The sequence below is a fragment of the Sceloporus occidentalis genome, unplaced genomic scaffold, assembly GCF_023333645.1.
Source record: "Sceloporus occidentalis isolate IW3139 unplaced genomic scaffold, rSceOcc1.0.p SCAF_13, whole genome shotgun sequence".
Taxonomy (NCBI): Eukaryota; Metazoa; Chordata; class Lepidosauria; order Squamata; family Phrynosomatidae; genus Sceloporus; species Sceloporus occidentalis.
The window spans coordinates 4,622,013-4,639,231 of record NW_028316993.1 but is presented as its reverse complement, the minus strand read 5'-3'; the positions used below and the strand labels follow the sequence as shown (position 1 = coordinate 4,639,231).

General features: G+C 47.2%; 1 long non-coding RNA gene across 1 annotated transcript in view; it reads right to left on the bottom strand.

The window, feature by feature from the left end:
• Positions 1–7,487: 7,487 nt before the first annotated feature.
• LOC149304657 (uncharacterized) overlaps positions 7,488–17,219 on the bottom strand; it is a 42,939-nt gene continuing 33,207 nt past the window's right edge. Inside the window, exons 5-6 of the long non-coding RNA XR_016271884.1 lie at positions 15,023–15,167; positions 7,488–7,638 (exon numbers count right to left, since the gene is read on the bottom strand). This is a non-coding gene — a long non-coding RNA (uncharacterized LOC149304657). The remainder of the gene's footprint in view (positions 7,639–15,022; positions 15,168–17,219) is intronic.

Below are 17,219 nucleotides of genomic sequence, written 5' to 3'. Positions count from 1 at the left end.
AACCTAGAAGGGGAGGCAGCAGAGAGGATAGGGAGAGAAGAGGCCATTCAGTCCATGGAGAAAGTGCTGGACTCAGGTCAGGCGGGGTCCAGGAGAAGAAATGAAGGCACACTTTCAAATGGAGCAGATCCACCTTTTCCGTCCCCCAGGAGCCCAGATAGCTGGATCTTCATAGTGCAAATCATATTCCCCTCTCTGTCTTCTCCACTGGTAAGTGAGAACATCAATAGCAATAGCACTTATATTTCTATACCACTTTATTGTACTAAACACTCTCTAAGTTTACAATATGTTGGCCAATTGCCTCCCAACAAGCTGGGTCCTCATTTTGCCGACCTACGAAAGGCTGGAAGGCTGAGTCAACCTGGAACCCTATGGGATCGAACTCACAACCTTGTGGCTGAAGTACTGGAATTTAACCACTGGACCACTAAGGCTCCTAACAACTGGATACCAACCTGTGGCTGGACAACTTCCAGGCAGAGGGAGGCTTTTGGATTGAGCGCAAGGCTTCTAGGCTTTGGGATGGAGCGCAAGAGCAAGGCTTTTAGGTCCCACCAAAATTGGGACTCACAGAGACATAAGCTGCACTTATGCATCTCCAAGTCAGGGTGCTGGCCAAGGTTTTAATCCAGGTTTTAGAGGAGCCTCACAATTCAAAGCTGCTGCCATAGTGCAGAAATAAAGCAGTTTCACACCATTTTAATTCACATGGCTCCATGCTATGGAATCCTGGGATATGTAGTTTGGTCAGGCACCAGAGCCAGTTTGGTGTAGTGGTTTCAGTGTTAGACTTTGACTCTGGAGATCAGGGTTCGAGTCCCCGGTCGAGCATAAAAACCTTGGGCATGTCATACTGTCTCAGCTTCAGAGGATGGCAATTGCAAACCCCCTCTGAAGAAATCTTCCCAAGAAAACCCTGTGATAGGTTCGCCTTAGGGCTGCCATAAGTCAAAAAAGACTTGGAGGCACACAACAGCAACAGCAACAAAAACGAGGCACCAGAGCTCTCTGACCAGGAAAGCGAAATATCTCACAAAACTACAAATCCCATAATTCCGTAGCATTGGGCCAAGGCAGTTAAAGTGATGTCCAGCTGCTTTTATTTCTGCAGTGTGGATACACCCCAAATTTCGAAAGTGGTGCAAGACTTTGGGTTTCTTTCTCAATGCAAGCCACCAGGAGAAGAGATGATGTTTCCCATTGTTCTTCTCCAAGAACACATCTGCATTTGATTTTTGCGTTCTTTCTTTCTTTCTTTTGCACAGTCTGCGAAAAGGCGCCGTATTGGAAAATGTGATAACCGTTGCCTTGTAGTAAAGGGAGATGCGCGGCATGGGTCCTTTCTGTCTTTGTGATCAACCAGCCTGTTCTGTTGTGCCTGCTGTCTTTGTGTGTTTTGCTTCACAGAGGGGAAACAGGCGGGAGTTGTGCACCGAGAGAGGCGTTTTACGAAAAGTATCGTTTGCACACATTGAGGAGGAAACCAGGATGAGAAGAAAAGGAACATTTGGTGGTGTCTCCGCCTTGAGCTGGAGACAGGACTCAAGGATTGTCAACTAGTATTGTGCCATTTCTTCCAGAAACAACACCAACAACAACAACCCACAAACTAATGCAATTCAAGGCTGCATCGGCAAGAAACTAGTGTCCAACTCAAGGGAAGTAACAGTGCCATTCTATTCTCCTTTGGTCAGGCTTCCCCTGAAACACCATTGAAACCACAGTTCAAGAAGATATTGACAAGCTGGAACGTTTTCGGAGGAGAGGGACCAAGATGGTGAAAGATCCCAAAACCAAGCCCAATGCAGAATGCCTAAAGAAGCTGTTAAGCTCAGAGAAATGAAAACTAAGACATGACAGGATAGCCATCTTTAAATATCTAAAGATACGCCGTGCAAAAGTCAGACTGAGCTTTTTTTCTGCTGCTCCAGAGACTAGAGTAGGAACCAATGGATTCTAATAGCAAGAAAACCTAAATTCAACCTAAATATTAGGAAGAACCCTTATTATCCTTTTGCATATAGTGGTTTGAGTGTTGGACTGCAACTCTGGAGACCTGTGTTTGAATCCCCCCCCAAGCCATGAAACCCACTGGGTGACACTCTCTCAGCCTCAGAGGATGGCAATGGAAAACCTCCTCTGAAGAAATGTGCAGAAGAATAAATCTTGAAATTATATTCCCCATCTTTCAGGAGTGTTTTGGTTGTGTATTCCTGCATGGCATGGGGTTGGAATAGATGGCCTTCATGGTCTTTTTCCAGTCTAGGATTCTGTTATTGACGTCCTTGCTCTGTTCAAACCGTGAAGTACTGAGCCTTGACCGAAACCTGGGGGCAGTCTCCTGAGTTATGACAACCCTCCACAGAGCCAGCACTTGCCCTGACATTCATCACCAACAGGTCACTCTCTCCAGGCGGCATGTTTGGGGCGCCATTAAAGGCCAGCGAATTATCACTTCTGTTCAAGTGGCATTTTCTAGGTGTATTGCGTCAGGGAGGCAGAGGTCAGGCTGCCATCTTGATGTTGTTCTGCCTCAGGCGTCGAAAACATCTAGGGCTGGAAGTGCATGCATGTGGGATCCGGCAGGCCACAGGAGTCACATCTACACAACGGCACCTTCTGGTGTTGTTTTTCCAGTGCTGGCAGACAAATTCTGGACCTATTCTGCCCTATCCACCAACCCATCCACCTAGGCTTCAACCTGATCCCTCTGTCTGTTGTCTGGACTATTTCTTTGGCCCTGAATTGAGGTGAGACTGCTTGGCCAGGCGGTCCTGCGTGAGACAATTGTGCAAGCAAATGCTTATGCATTTCACGTCAGATCAAAGCGGTTCAGCTCCTTCCTGGCACCCAATCCCCCTCCAGCTCCTTCTGCTGAAAATTAATATTACAAAAACTCTGCCTGGGTCTGCAATCTCTTGCCTTTGCCTTCCCCTTCTCCAAAAGGAGGAGACGGGGGGGATAGAGAGAGAATTCATTTCCTAATAAGATTATCCGCACTTCATTATAGAGATTGTCTTCTCTGTAGCCGGGCTTCTCGCTTTCAAGCGGAATAGAGGAGCTCGAAAGCAGCCAAAACAGTGGAGATTATGCCGAATGGGAATGGGAAAGGGGGAGGGAGGGAGGGAAGGAAGGAAGGTGTGTGAGACGAAGTGGGGTTAATGGTATATTGGGGGGGGGAACCATCTTGCAAAATTAAATAAAGGCTAGGTACTGCTGCTTTGCCTCCCCTCTCCAAAGCCACACTCCCCAACTTTTTAAAGTCAAATTCACCTCCAGCAAAATAATTGATGCAAATTTCACTGCAATTATGCAAGTGTTATTGGCTTATTTGATCTAGTACATCAATCACATTTATTTCACTGATTTATTAGATTGTGGATACAAACTTGGCTCAGCTTCAGCCGGCTGGTGGCAGCGGGTGCGGAGAGGAGGGCTCTCTCTATATACAACCCTCCTTCTGTTCATCTCGGCAGAAAAGGTGTGTTTAGCTATGTGATGGTTGGGGCAGTTTGTACACTGTGTATCTCCCAAACGTTGGTTGATGGCACCACATACAAACCCGCCCAGAGGCTCTCAGTATGCCATCCAGCTGATTTCACTACGCTGGACAGTGGGCATAGCTTCCACTGCTACTATGACACAGTTTGGGTGGGTTGGTTTTCCAAATTCAGCAGTTTGGACAGCAGCCCTGGAAGCTCTTGCAGCCACCTCCTAGCGGACAATGGACCTCAGCCTTTGGTCCTCCAGACCTTCAGGACTTCAACTCCCAGCAACCCTCATATGGCCAGGCATCCCATCAGACACATTGATGGAGGATTTCTCAGTAGTGACAAGAGTACAAAATCATACAATCCTAGAGCTGGAAGAGACCTCAAGGGCCATCCAGTCCAACCCCATTCTGCCATGCAGGAACACACAATCAAAGCATCCCCAACAGATGACCATCCAATCTTTGTTTGAAAACCTCCAAAGAAACGTCCAAGGGAGTGTGTTGAACTCTCAAACAGCTCTTACAGTCCGGAAGTTCTTCCTAATGTTTAGGTGGAACCTCTATTCCTGTTGTTTGAACCCAGTGCTCCAGGTCCTATTCTCTGGAGCAGCAGCAAACAAATTTGCTCATTCTTCAGTCTGACATGCCTTCAGATATTTAAACAGGGCTCACATAACACCTCTTAACCTTCTCTTCGCCAGGCTAAACATACCCAGATCACTCCTCATAGCACATGGTTTCCAGACCTTTCACCATTTTGGTCTTCTTCTTCTGGACACGCTCCAGCTTCTCAACATCTGTTTTGAAATGTGGTGCCCAGAACTGGACGCTGTGTTCCAGGTGAGGCCTGACCAAACCCTCTGGAATTGTCTCAGCCTCTGGAATTGCCTTCCATGGGAGGCCAGGTTGGCTCCTTCCCTGTTCTCCTTTTTTGACAGCCAAAGACTTCCACATCCAAGCAGTCTTTCGCTTGCAGGGAGCCTTCTTTTGGGTGTGTGGCTTGGATGCTACTCTAGTTCTCACTTTTGTCCATTTGTACAATTACTTGTACATTAATTCAACTTATGGTTTCAAAAAAAATGGTGATCTTTTCATGGGGTTTCCAGTTTATTGTTATGTTTTTAAGTAATTTTGTTATTTGCAGACTGCCTTTGGACCCAAACCAAGGCAGCACAGAAATAGAACCAATCGATCAATCAGTCCGTATTTATTCTTGGCTGTTGCCAGCGCAGCATCCTCCAGCTCCTTTGCTCAACACTCACGGGCGCTGTACGCACCTTTATCTTGACCCCCCTTTCCTCTTTTCTCCCCCGAGAAACCAATAAAGAAGACCAGCACCTCGTCTTTTGCTACCGTTAATGGTGTCCAAAACACCCTCTCCTTCCATCCTTGCCTTTGTCTGGAGCTGCCTTTGCTGCATGAAAAGCCTAGCCTCATCCAAGGTTACTGTTTTCTCTGCCAAACCACAAGGGAAGGATGCCTAAGCTCTTGGGAGGTGAGGAGGGGGCTCTGGCTTCAAAACCTCACCCATGGAGGAACCCTGAGGAGAGAAGGGATTGAGATAGACTTGGGTCTGAATTCTAATATCATTCCGCTCTCTTTTCTTCTCTCTCTTTCACTCCTTCTCCCTCTCTTTCGCTCTGCTGGAAAGCTTGTAGGCCTGTGGTTTCGAGCAGGGGAGGGGTCGCCGATGAGGAGCAAGGAGTCCTTATGTAAATATCACTAACCCATGATATTTAAATCTATTCAAATTAGCCAGATCCGCCCACCCCTATCAAGGGGAGGGCATTGTGCTTTGCCATCATTTAGAGGTCTCCTGGCAGGTTTCATTAGGATCTTTGCATAGTTTAAATATTGAAGGCATGGCAGAGCAGCGCAGCAGAGAGGAGACGCACAAGGCTGTGTGGATCTATCAGAAATGTTATTTGAAGGCTGGGGGAGGGAAGGAGAGACAAGCAGCGCAGGCAAGAAAAAAACCTGGGGAGCCATGCTCATTCGAAGAGGAAAGCCGCCTAATGGGTTCTATCTCTTCGTACATCAAGGCCAAGGGAATACAAATGACTGCAAAGGAGCAGGCGAGGAAAAGCGTACAGAGTTCTGCACACCGACCGGATTAGCACTTATTTGTGCGGCAAGCATAACACACCTTGCCATGAGAGCCGGGCTCATGCCACCTTCTCAGGGATGCCACCATGCGGCCTCCTTCCCCAGAAGGACCCTTGGCATGCGCAAATGGTGCTTGGAGTGTTCTTCTAAGCCCTTTGCTTGCAATCACTCCATAATCCTAGGTGGGCGAGAGCTATGTTATTACATCCATAATACAGAGGCAGAGAGGACTGATGCTCAGAGAGACGAGTGTCTGCCCTCAGGTGAGGTTTCAATGTCAGGGTGTCTGGATCCTCAGCAAAACCCAACAAATCCTCTTCTTCCAGCACCACTTTCAGCTTAAATGCCACAGGGCCATGGCAGGGATTTCTTTGGTTTTCATTCCCTAACTACATTTGCTCTTGCAATTAATACCTCCTTCATTTCGGGGCTCGTTTGTTCAAAGGGCATTGGACCAGTTACTCCTTTGTCAAAAGGGAAGCAAGCAAGAATTGTGTGGCATCGTTCAAACACAGACATTTCTCTTAGCACAAGGTTTTATGGATTGCTGGCCAGCTCCTCAAGGGTAAGCATATGCACCATGCATCTGGGCAAGCAGGCTCAAGCCAACAAAATATCATGCTCCCAGCCTCTTTCTTTCAGTTAGTCTCAAAGGTGCTACAAGATCCCTTTACATACCGATTTGCCAGACTAACAAGGCTAGGTCTTTGGATTCATATGCACCAGGGGTGAACAATGGCATGGGGTGGTGATTTTTTTACCCCATAACTCCCACCTGAGCACCGCCATGATGTAGTGATTTGAATGCTGGACTCAGACTCTGGGAGATCAGGGTTCAAACCCCCACTCGGTCATGGAAACTCACTCTCTCTCTCTCAAGCCTCCTCTGAGTAAAAAATCTTGCTGAGAAAACCCCATTTTAGGGTTGTCTTAGGGTCACCATAAGGTGGAAATGGTTGTTTTAGTAGACCACAAGCTAAACATTAGTCAACAGTGTGATGTGGCAGCTAAAAAAGCAAATATGATCCTAGGCTGCATCAATAGGAATGCCGTTTCTAGATCAAGGGAAGCAATAGGGCCCCTCTTTCTGCTTTGGTCAGACTTCACTTGGAATAATGCTGTGTCCAGTTCTGGGCCCCACAATTGGAAAAGGATGTTGAGACGCTGGAGTGTGTCCAGAGGAGGGAAACCAAAATGGTAAAGGATCAGGAAAACATGCCCTATGGGAAACACCTTAGGGAGCTGGGGATGTTTAGCCTGGGGAAGAGAAGGTCAAGAGGGGACATGATAGACATGTTTAAATGTTTGAAGGGATGTCATATTGAGGATGGAGCAACCTTGTTTTCTGCTGCTCCAGAGACTAGGACCCAGAGCAATGGATGCAAGCTCCAGGAAAAGAGATTCCACCTCAACATTAGGAAGAACCTCTTGTCAGTAAGAGCTGTTCAACCATGGAATATGCTGCCTTGGAGTGTGATGGAGTTTCCCATTTTGGAGGTTTTGAAACAGAGGCTGGATGGCCTTTGGTCAGAAGTACTTCAGTTGTGTTTTCCTGCATGGCAAAATGGGGTTGGAGTGGATGGCCCTTGGGGTTTCTTCCAACTCTGGGATTCTTGGATTTTCCTTTGAACATATCAAGAGAAGGCATTAGAAAAGACAATAATGCAGTAGGAAACGAGGAAGACCACACTATTGGGTTGATTCAAGCCAGGAAGCCACAGCTTTCCAAGACCTGAGCAGAGCTGAGCATAACATGATTTGGAGATCCCTCATTCATAAGGTTGCCATAAGTCAAAGCCAACTCGATGGCGGTTAACAACAGCTGTTTTTAATCTTTGTTTTCAAGTAACACTTAAAATGATTCTTCACTCTGCTGTTAGTTTAATACTGTTTTCATCTCAATTTGAGGAAGCCTGTGTTTTGCCGGCGAAGGAAGGAGGAAAGATCAGAGCATTCAAGCCTCCTGTCTTTGCTGCGCCTCTGTAGAGCATCGATTCCAAAGGAGAGCCCAGGAGATTCCTCCTTCAAATGAAACCCTGGAAGTCATGGAAGCGTTGTTTATCAGCAGCTAAAGCCTTTCCCAAGTTAACAAGCAACGGGCAATTTATCTCTCTTTCCCTGTCTCATTCTCTCTCCCTCTCTCCAGATAGATAGACAGATAGACAGATAGACAGATACTGTAAATAGATATGCACCAATGCAGGTATTCCACCCCGATCTAGCATGAATGAGGAACAACTCAAGGTCAACTGGATCAATTCCTTAATGGTATGAGGACAGCGGGAGTCAGGATGCTGGGAGATGCAGTCCAAAAAGGAACTTTTCCCAGCAATGCCCTTCTTTGCATCCATCACCCTTTGCATCTGTATTTGAATAGGCAGGAGAGAGCGAATGGCATTCAACTCAAGAGTGCAGTGGATGAAATAAGGAGATATTGTGGACAAAAGTAAAAGTCTCCTTTTGTTGAGCAAGGATGTAGCGGGGGGGGGGGTTCTGGGGGTCCGGACCCCCCCCTTCCATTAGAAAAATGAATGGTGTGTGCTGCTGCGCTGCCACAGCCAAGCCCCATTATAATGGTGGCACTTAGTCTGGACCTCCCCCTTCCTAAAATCCTAGCTACGTCCCTGTGTTGAGTGAAAGGCAAATGTCAGACAGTACTTGGATCCAGGACTGGCTGTTGTTGTTGTTAGTATTGTTTTATATCCTCCCTTTTTGCAATTTGGGATTCGAGATGTCTTACAACAATTAAAACAGACATTGGCTGCATCTGCACTGCAGATATAATCCAGTTTGACACTACTTTAACTGCCACGGCTCAATGCTATGTGATTCTGGAAGCTGTGATTTGTTGTAACATCCCAGCTCCCTGAGAGAGAAGGCTAAATGTCTCATAAAACTACAGTCCCCAGAATTCCAAAGCATCGAGCCATGGCAGTTCAAATGGTGTCAGCCTGGAATATTTCTGCAGTGTGGATGCAGCCTTCTTTACAAAACTACAGTTCGCAAAATTCCGTATCATTGAGCCATGGCAGACAAAGTGGTGTCAACCTGGATTATTTCTGCAGTGTGGATGCATCTAATGAATGAGAGAGGAAGAGAGACTGAAGTTGAGAGAGAGAGAGAGATTGAGAAAGAAGCTTCCTGGCCCAGAGATTTCTCCTGCAAAGCCATCCTCTCTGGCTCAGGAGCCTCACCTGATGGTCAAGCCCAATTTGCTTGCAATGGCAGGCCCCTTGGTAGCTCTAGAGTGGGGAGACGAGTGCGAGAGAGCGAGGGGTGTCTCTGTGTGTGTGTGAGTGTAGCACACTCTCTGCCATCTGCCTCTGACACTCCTGTCTCTGGAGTCCCCCAAAGCTGGAGGAGTGGAAGGAGGGAAATTGGCCGAGAGAGCTAATCTCTTCCCTTCCACATAAAACATGATAAATGAAGTCAGAGTGGATCTCAGGCAACAAGGGAGCCATTGAGAGAGGAGCAGGAGAAAGGAAGGAAAAGGGGATGGCAGGGACTGAAGGAACATGGACAGGGCAGTGGGGAAAGGAAGGGCAGATATATACTCAAGGGGTATCTCTCCTTCTCCCTTCGTTGGGCTTCCACAGTGCACCCGCCACCAGCCAAACATAGGCCACCAACTAGGTGGGGATGGCTTCATTAGCCTCTGTTTAGTCCAGAGAGGGGAAATGTAAGAGATTTATTGAGATCTAAGCAACAAGATCTGTCCCTAGTCACTGGAAGATTGGTCACTGGAAGATCCAGGAGTGACCACATATATTAAAGTCCCTTCACTGGCTGCCTAGTAACTTCTGGGCACAGTACAATGTGTTGGTTATAACCTTTAAAACCTTTCATGGCTTAAGTCCAGCTTGCTTACGGGATCCCATATAATCACCCCGCACACTTAGGTCCTCTAGCAAAAACGTACTGCAGCCAGCAAGAACTAGGTTGGCTGTGCTTATTCAGAGGCCATTCAGACGACCTTTTGCACCAAATTGTAACCCGTTTTAAAAGTGGGAAGTTCCCACTGGTTAGGCCCCACTATGGGGCCTCTTCCAACTCTCTGATTCTATGATAGCACTTGCTATCTGGCTAGGACTACCAAGACTTGCAGTCCAGCAAAACCAGAGGGCCATGTGATTCAGTTACATTGATATCGAAATGGATTACAGCCCCTTCCCTCCCCCCCCCCCTTAAAATAAAGAGTTTCTGACATGACCCTCTAGGCCTCAGCGTTAGACCTCCTAGATCTGGAGACTAGAGTCACTTCTCCTGGACTGCTGGCACTTCCATGCCCTGAGTATCGGGAACGAAGTACGGCACAAGCCTGAACCCAATAACAGACCTGTCACATCCCCTTAGCCCTACAAGGTGCTGATGGCCTGTGCAGCAGTCGGCAGGAGTGCGCGGCAGAGGGATAATGGTGACAAATCGCCTGGGATATGCAACTCTGCACTGCCGCCACAAGTCGAGCCAAGAGTCGCTCTCATTAGTCACACTGGAATATGCACACCACTGGGAGGTGCAGTTACACACACACACACACACACACACAGAGAGAGAGAAAGAGAGAGAGGACTGTCAGGAGGGCTTCAGAGTGTAGTCCTACAAGAAGAATTGCTAAAAACAGGATGGCGACTTGGGGAATCCTCATAGACAAATTCCCTGTAATGCCCCCCGGGCTCACTGTTTACCAGATGCAGGGCCAAAACCTCAAATCAGCTGCAGACTGTCTTCACCATGTATGCGTTGTGTGCCTTCAAGTCATTCCCGACTTATGGTGACCCTAAGGCGGTGAACCTATCCAGGGGTTTTCCTGGCAAGGTTTGTCCAGAGAGGTTTGCCATTGCCTTCCCTTGAAGCTGAGAGTGTGTGAATTGCCCAAGGTTATCCAGTGGGTTTCATGGCTGAGCTGAGATTCGAACTCTGATCTCCAGAGTCGCAGTCCAACACTCAAACCACTTCACCACACTGGGCTTCACAATACTCACATCCAATTCAGGGCTTCCTTCCTTCCTCTGACCCACATTTCAATGAATCACCTTTCAGCTCTCTTTGCAGCCTGCTCTCTTTTGCTGCAGGTTTTTGGCTCTCGTAGGAGATGATGGGTGGATGCCTTCCCATGAGGTCCCTGTGAGCCATTTGGTTTGCCGCCACTGTAGGTGTGAGTTGCTCTGAGGTTGGCATGAGGTGCTGGGCACCTTGTTCCAACCTCAGAGTGACTCACACCTATGACAGTGGCACGCCAAATGGCTCACATGGACCGCATGGGAAGGCATCCACCCATCATTTGCTGTGAGAGCCAAAAACCTGCAGCAAAAGAGAGCAGGTATGGGCAGAGATTCAGCAGGAATTCAGATCCAGAATACCCCAGGGGCACCCAAATGCAGACCCACCCAAAGATTGCTATCCTGACATACTCCCAGCTATGGTAAACCCCACAGTGGCAACGAGTTCTTCACTATCCTCAAGGTTCAACCTTGCTGGATGAGGGCTAGACACATCTACTATCCCCTTGCTGATCACACCAAGAGGACCAGTCTGCTAGGAAGAGCAAGAGCTGCACTGCACCCATGCTCTTTCAATAACCTCGCTAGGAAGGGAGACACATCAAACACAGACATGTAGGCACTTCCCACCAACAACAGCCCCCAGCGGGCTAGAAATAGGATGCAATAAATAAATAAATAAAATGGGTCAAGCCACATCTTTCTGAAATTCTCTTAACCCTTTTCTCTAATTAACGAGGCTTCATTCCCTCTGCAAACATTCTCTTGATGAATGCAATTTGCTTTGCCTGGTTTCCAAACAACAGCAACAGGATCCCATGTTGCAAAGCTGGTGGAAGTTTAAGTGTGAGTGGGGCAAAGGATTGCCTGGAGCAAAACTGTGACCATTTGCAACATATAGTTAATACTTTGTTAATGACAGGTTCGGGGGCTCAGGACCACCGTCCCTCCACGCCCTGCAAATTTCTCATCCAAATGTTGGTAAATAAGCAGAAATGGGTTTGCTTTAACCTACAGCATCCTTTCCCAGATCTGGTGTCCTCCAAACATGTTGGCCTGCCATCCCTGACTGGAGTAAGGTTGTCTGACAGCAAAATAATACTTGGTCCTTGGCAATGAGAGAGGAACTACTCTGCACATGAACATCTACCATTACAATCACTCCAAGTATATAATCAAAGGGAGAAAAGATGGGGTGGGAGAAGAGCTTGTGGTGGAAGGTAAAAACAACACATTATGGACTCTTGAAACAAGAACAGAGGATGCACCGAGAAGGAAAGAAGGGAAATGAAGTGGACGGAAGAAAAGATGGGGTGGGAGAAGAGCTTATGATGGGAGGTAGGAGGAACATATCATGGACATATTATGGACTCTTGAAACAAGCATGGAGGATGCACCAAGAAGGAAAATAAAGTGAACTTAAAAACCAAAGGTGGAAAATGGAAGATGGGGTGCCCCCATAATCCTCAACGTTGCTCCCAACCATAATCAAATGGCATTACTGGTGCAGCGCAAAGCCACCTTATTTCTCTGCGAAATTAACCTACTGCCCTCATTCATAAATTATACGATGCACACATTGTTTCCGCAAGGCAACTGCAGCCCAGTGGGCTAAACCAGTAATTCCCAAACTCCGGCCTTCCAGGTGTTTTTAGACTTCAACGCCCAGAATCCCAAACCATTGGCCAAAATGGCCGAGGCTTCTGGGAGCTGAAATCCAAAACACCTGGAAGGCTGGAGTTTGGGAATCACTGGGCTAAATGTACTTTGTACATGGAAGCCACAAGCCACCTCTGGCTACCTACCTTGGAAGGGAGGAAACTGGGTACAAACTAGGGACAGTTGCTTTCACCTCCACTGACAAAATGGCTTCATCTTGGACAATCCTGACCTGAGTGGGCATCTCTCTCCAGTCCTGAGACCCAAAAAAGTTGCAGCGGGGAGGAGGTTTTGGAACAACGCTCTGATGAGCACAGCTTTAAAACGCTGGAAAATTCCTCCTGCCTCGGTGTTTTAGAGGCAAACAATTGAGCTATCTAGATCTGCTTTGCACCAGCCCCTGAACTGAAGTAATTGTTTTATTCTGTGGCTCAGTTCCACCTTCGTGGGGAAGGCAAGGCAGGGGAGATCGCCCGCAGTTAAACAAATACCTCTTCAGCCTCCTGTTATGATTAAATATCTCCAAACCTAATTGAAGGGGCTTTTCAAAGGAGAAGGAGAAGGAGACGGCTTGGGAAGAGCACACTGTACAGTCTGTTCACAATGGGAAGGTTCAGGTTGCCATCCACCGCCAGCCCTGGCACAAAAGGCAAAATCAATCATTGAAATGCAAGGATTGTGGTCCAAAAGGGGCTGAATGAAAACAGAGCCATTTTCTGGCCTGGGTCAAAGCAGAAGGATCCCTTACAAAGGGAGCAGATGGGAATCATTTGATGGGTGTCAAATGGAAGCAGGATGGGTCCAAACCAGCAGAACAATGGTCAATATGTGGCCTTGGAGGCTTACTTTGCGGCCCATGGTCCTTCAAAACTCTCTAGATAACCCTTGAATTGCCTCTCTTGGAAGCATCCAGGAATGATCATTCCTATTTTAAATGTCTTTTATCCACATATGCAATAGCAAGAGTTCATTAGACCTGTTTTTCGAAACCAGAAATAAGGCTAGGCTAGATGGATGGCAAACTGTTGGTTAGTCACAAGTCCAGTAAAGCTATTCAATCCATTGTTGAATGGTGAGTCAATCCCTTTGGTTTGATGGGTCTACTCTACTCTCATGGGGTTGCCATCCATCAACCGATGTCTTGGAATGTATATATTATTAAAATATTTTCAAACCGTGGATGCTTGGATAGGCTTCACACACATACACAAACGCACACGCAACAAAAGCACCTGCAAGTACAAATATTCAAGTGGTGCTATCCTTCACCCATCTCTGTGCTGTCTTCTCTTTACAGGCTGAAAGCTATTTTGTTTGTAAATGCTTGTCAGAAACAGAGCGGCAACTTGTTGTAAATCGAGATGCATACAAGTAGGGGGAAAAGTGTGTTATTTTGTATATTATCTGGGAATCAAACCTGCCAGCACCAAGACAACTTCCAGGCGGGTGCGTGCCTCCAAGACATCAGTTGATGGATGGCAACCCCATGAATTTCACAGGGGTTTCTTAGCCAAGGGCTCCTCGGAGGTGGTTTTGCCAGGTCCATCCGCTGAAATAGAGCCTACAGGACTTGGAAGTCATTCCCACTTACAAATAAATCAGTGTGCAATCTGAATCAATGGATCGATTCCACATCGGAGTGTGATCCGCACTACATTTGCCCCGATCGCATTTTCTTGCTGCAAAAAATAAAATAAAATAACCCACTTGTGGTTCACATTGACAAATGAATCAATTCAAAATGGACCCGCTCCAGCCAGCCAAAGGGCAAATTTAGATCGATTCTGATCCGCATCTGGTTCACACTTGTGCGAAATCGATTTACCCAAAAAGACGCGGAAAAAATCAGTGTAAAAAAAGATGCGAATTAAATGGGTCTATGGCCCCCCCCCCTCTCCGAATTGCTTCAGTGAATTGATTGAAGTGGGAACCAGGGTCATTTGAACCAGTTCAAAACAATTTGTGATCTGGTTTAAAAGGTAGTGAGAATCAGCCCCTGGTCTTCCTTGGAAATCTCCCCTCCAAATACTGACCATGGCTGAACCTGCTTAGCTTCCAAGATCAGACAAGATCCGGTGCTTCCAGGGTACTTATGCCTCATGGGCACTTTCCCTTTGAATAAAAAGGTCTCTCCTGAAGCTAAAACAATCAGAGGAGGGCAGAAGCATGGCCATCCATGCCCTGCAAGGGCTACTTCAGTCCAGTTCTTCTAATGAAAAAATGTGGCTGTGGCCCACAAATGGTTTTTGTGAGCCAGATGTGGCCTATAGACCCCACTTCCCCCACTCCAGGGCTAGTCAAAGCTGTCTGCACAAGCATCTGTGCTGTGAGTCTGTAAATGTTTGTTTGCCTTTATGTCATGTATGTATGTCTCGGTGTGCCCACCAATGTGTCTCAGGGTGGTGGTTCGGCACATCTGGCGCACATGAAACCAAGCGCATCCCCAAAGACCTCCTCCGTCTCCATTTCTCTCTCTCTCTCTCTCCGTCTCCTTCTCCCAAGTGCCTGTTTGTTTGCACAAGTTAACCACCCTGCGTTCTGGGTTACTGCTGCAGAGACATCTCTATCCTCCGGCTAACGATCCATGCAAAATGTCAGCCGGGGCTGAGTCAATACAAAAACCTTCCCCTGGTTTGGAAAAGGATTTTTGCAATAAGCCTTCTTATTGGCTGGGATGGCAGGAGAGTATTTTTAAAGATTAGAGGCAAGCCGGACGGATTTTGCGGCGCTTGGGTCAAAGGTGTGCAGAAGAGTCCCTTACCACTGTTCCACGTCGAGTGGAAGCTCTCTGGTTCCAGCGGTTCCAGTGGTTCCAGCAGAATGGCGGGATCCAAAACCGAGGTCTGGGGTTGAGGGAGAAGATGCAAGCCACAGAAATCTGGTGTTTGGAGCACTCTGGACCTCATCTTATAAAGAAAGGAAGAAGGGAATAAACTGAGTCAGGTTTCCCTGTTTCACAGCTCTAGACCTGGGCTGCAATCCCAGGGACACCAGCCTTCTCCAGCCCAGCACCTTCCAGCCTTCTTGGACTACATCTCCCATCAACCCCAGACAGCACAGCTGCTGGCCTGATACCTCTGGGCCTTGATACATTAGCCTCTTATTGTTGCATTAAAAATACCCATATGTGCTACATGAACATACTACAGTCTCCCTACAGAATAGCAACATTGTTCACCACATGTCAAAATGTGCATGGCGCAGGATGAAACCATGACAATTGAAGTGGTTCCAAACTGTTGAAAATATGTAGCACAAACACACACCAGGGCTGCAGTTCAGCATCTCCATAGCATAGTAAAATATTCACATGTGACAGTAAGCTAAGTGAGCACTACAAAAACCCCAGGAAGAATAGCAACCACAATGCAAAGTACAAACTGTGCCACGACAATGCAAAGTATAGGATGTGCAACAAGCATGCAGGATATAAGATGTTCAACCACAGGACATACAACCATAATGCAATGTAGAAGATGCACAACCAAAATTCAAAATATAGTACGCGCAGCCACAATGCAAAGTATAGGGATGTGAAACCACAGCGCACCTTATAGGATGCCCAACCACAATGCCCAATATGCAACCACAACACACAAAGCACAAGACACAACATTCAAAGGCGCGGCAAAGAAGAACATGTTGTCTGTGCAACTCTGCTCCTGCCACTATAGCAAGAGCAGCTGCATTATCTATCAGCAGAATGTGCAATGATGGACTTTGTGGCCCTGCATGAATAGCATGGCTAAGACATCCATATGGCCCTAATGGGATGCCAGCCTAGGAGAGCCGGGATGGGCATAGATGGGAAGTAAAACCTGGGCAGAAGCTGCCATGGTACAGAAGGGCAGAAGCTTTGCAATACAGCTCGAACCTGGCAGCCATTCCCTTAGTTTAAACGGTTTTCTTTTTTTAAGGAACACACACTTGGAAGAATTTATGCAAATCAGGTACAATTCTACCATTTAGCTTAATGGACCTCAATTCCCCCAAGACCACAATTGCTCTGTGCATGTGTGTGCGCGCATGCATGCATTCGGTGTGGAGTTTATACAATCAAGCCGCAACCTCAGCCACTCGAATGCACTTTGCTCACCTATGTGAAGGCAAGGGAAGAAAGGAAATTAATTGACAGCCCCCCCGTGGGGTTTAAAAACACCTACACACACGGCAAACACACGCGCGCACACCTATGGAAAAGTGAAACAATTTACTTAATAACAAGGCTTTAGCGGAAGAGCCTCCCAGATCTGCCCTATTATCTATGGGGTTAATTCATTTCGGTGAACCAGGCCATAAAGGAAGGAGCGGAAGGGGGGAAGGTTGGTGCATATTTATGCTTACAGGAGCTGAAGGTGCTCATTAAATCTATTTGCACTATAAATTGAAATCCACGGGAGCTCTCCGTGGCTCTCAAGCCTTCAATAATCACAGCACTTTAATTTGCTGGGGGAGGAAGGGAGAGCAGGGATCCGGAGGGCGATTTTCCTTCACTCGGGGCAAATGGTTTCGCAGGGGGTTGCAGGGAGTTCCAAGGACCTTTTCACCCCAATGCTCCGCCAAGGCCTTCCCCGACTGAGAAGGCAAACCCCACTTTGCATTGTGTCCCTTGGGTTTGGGGCTGAATGGGCTGCCCAAGAATTCATTGAGAAGCTAAAACAGACATCCATCTTGGCTACAGGATAAGCGTGGCGGGTGCAGAATGGAGGAAGCAGTGGGTCTAAAGCAAAGGAAACCTCACAGCCCTTTTTCAAATGGGTTCCAGCATCCTCTTGAGTGGATGGTAGAACTGGGTCCTTGAAGAATCAATTCTATCCAGATGATCATGATAATGATGCCTGGCTTTTTTCACAGTTTGGGATACAAAGTGGCTTGTTGTTGTTGTTGTTGTTGTTGTTGTTGTTATGCGCCTTCAAGTTGTTTCCTTCTTATGACAACCTTAAGGCGAACCCATTATA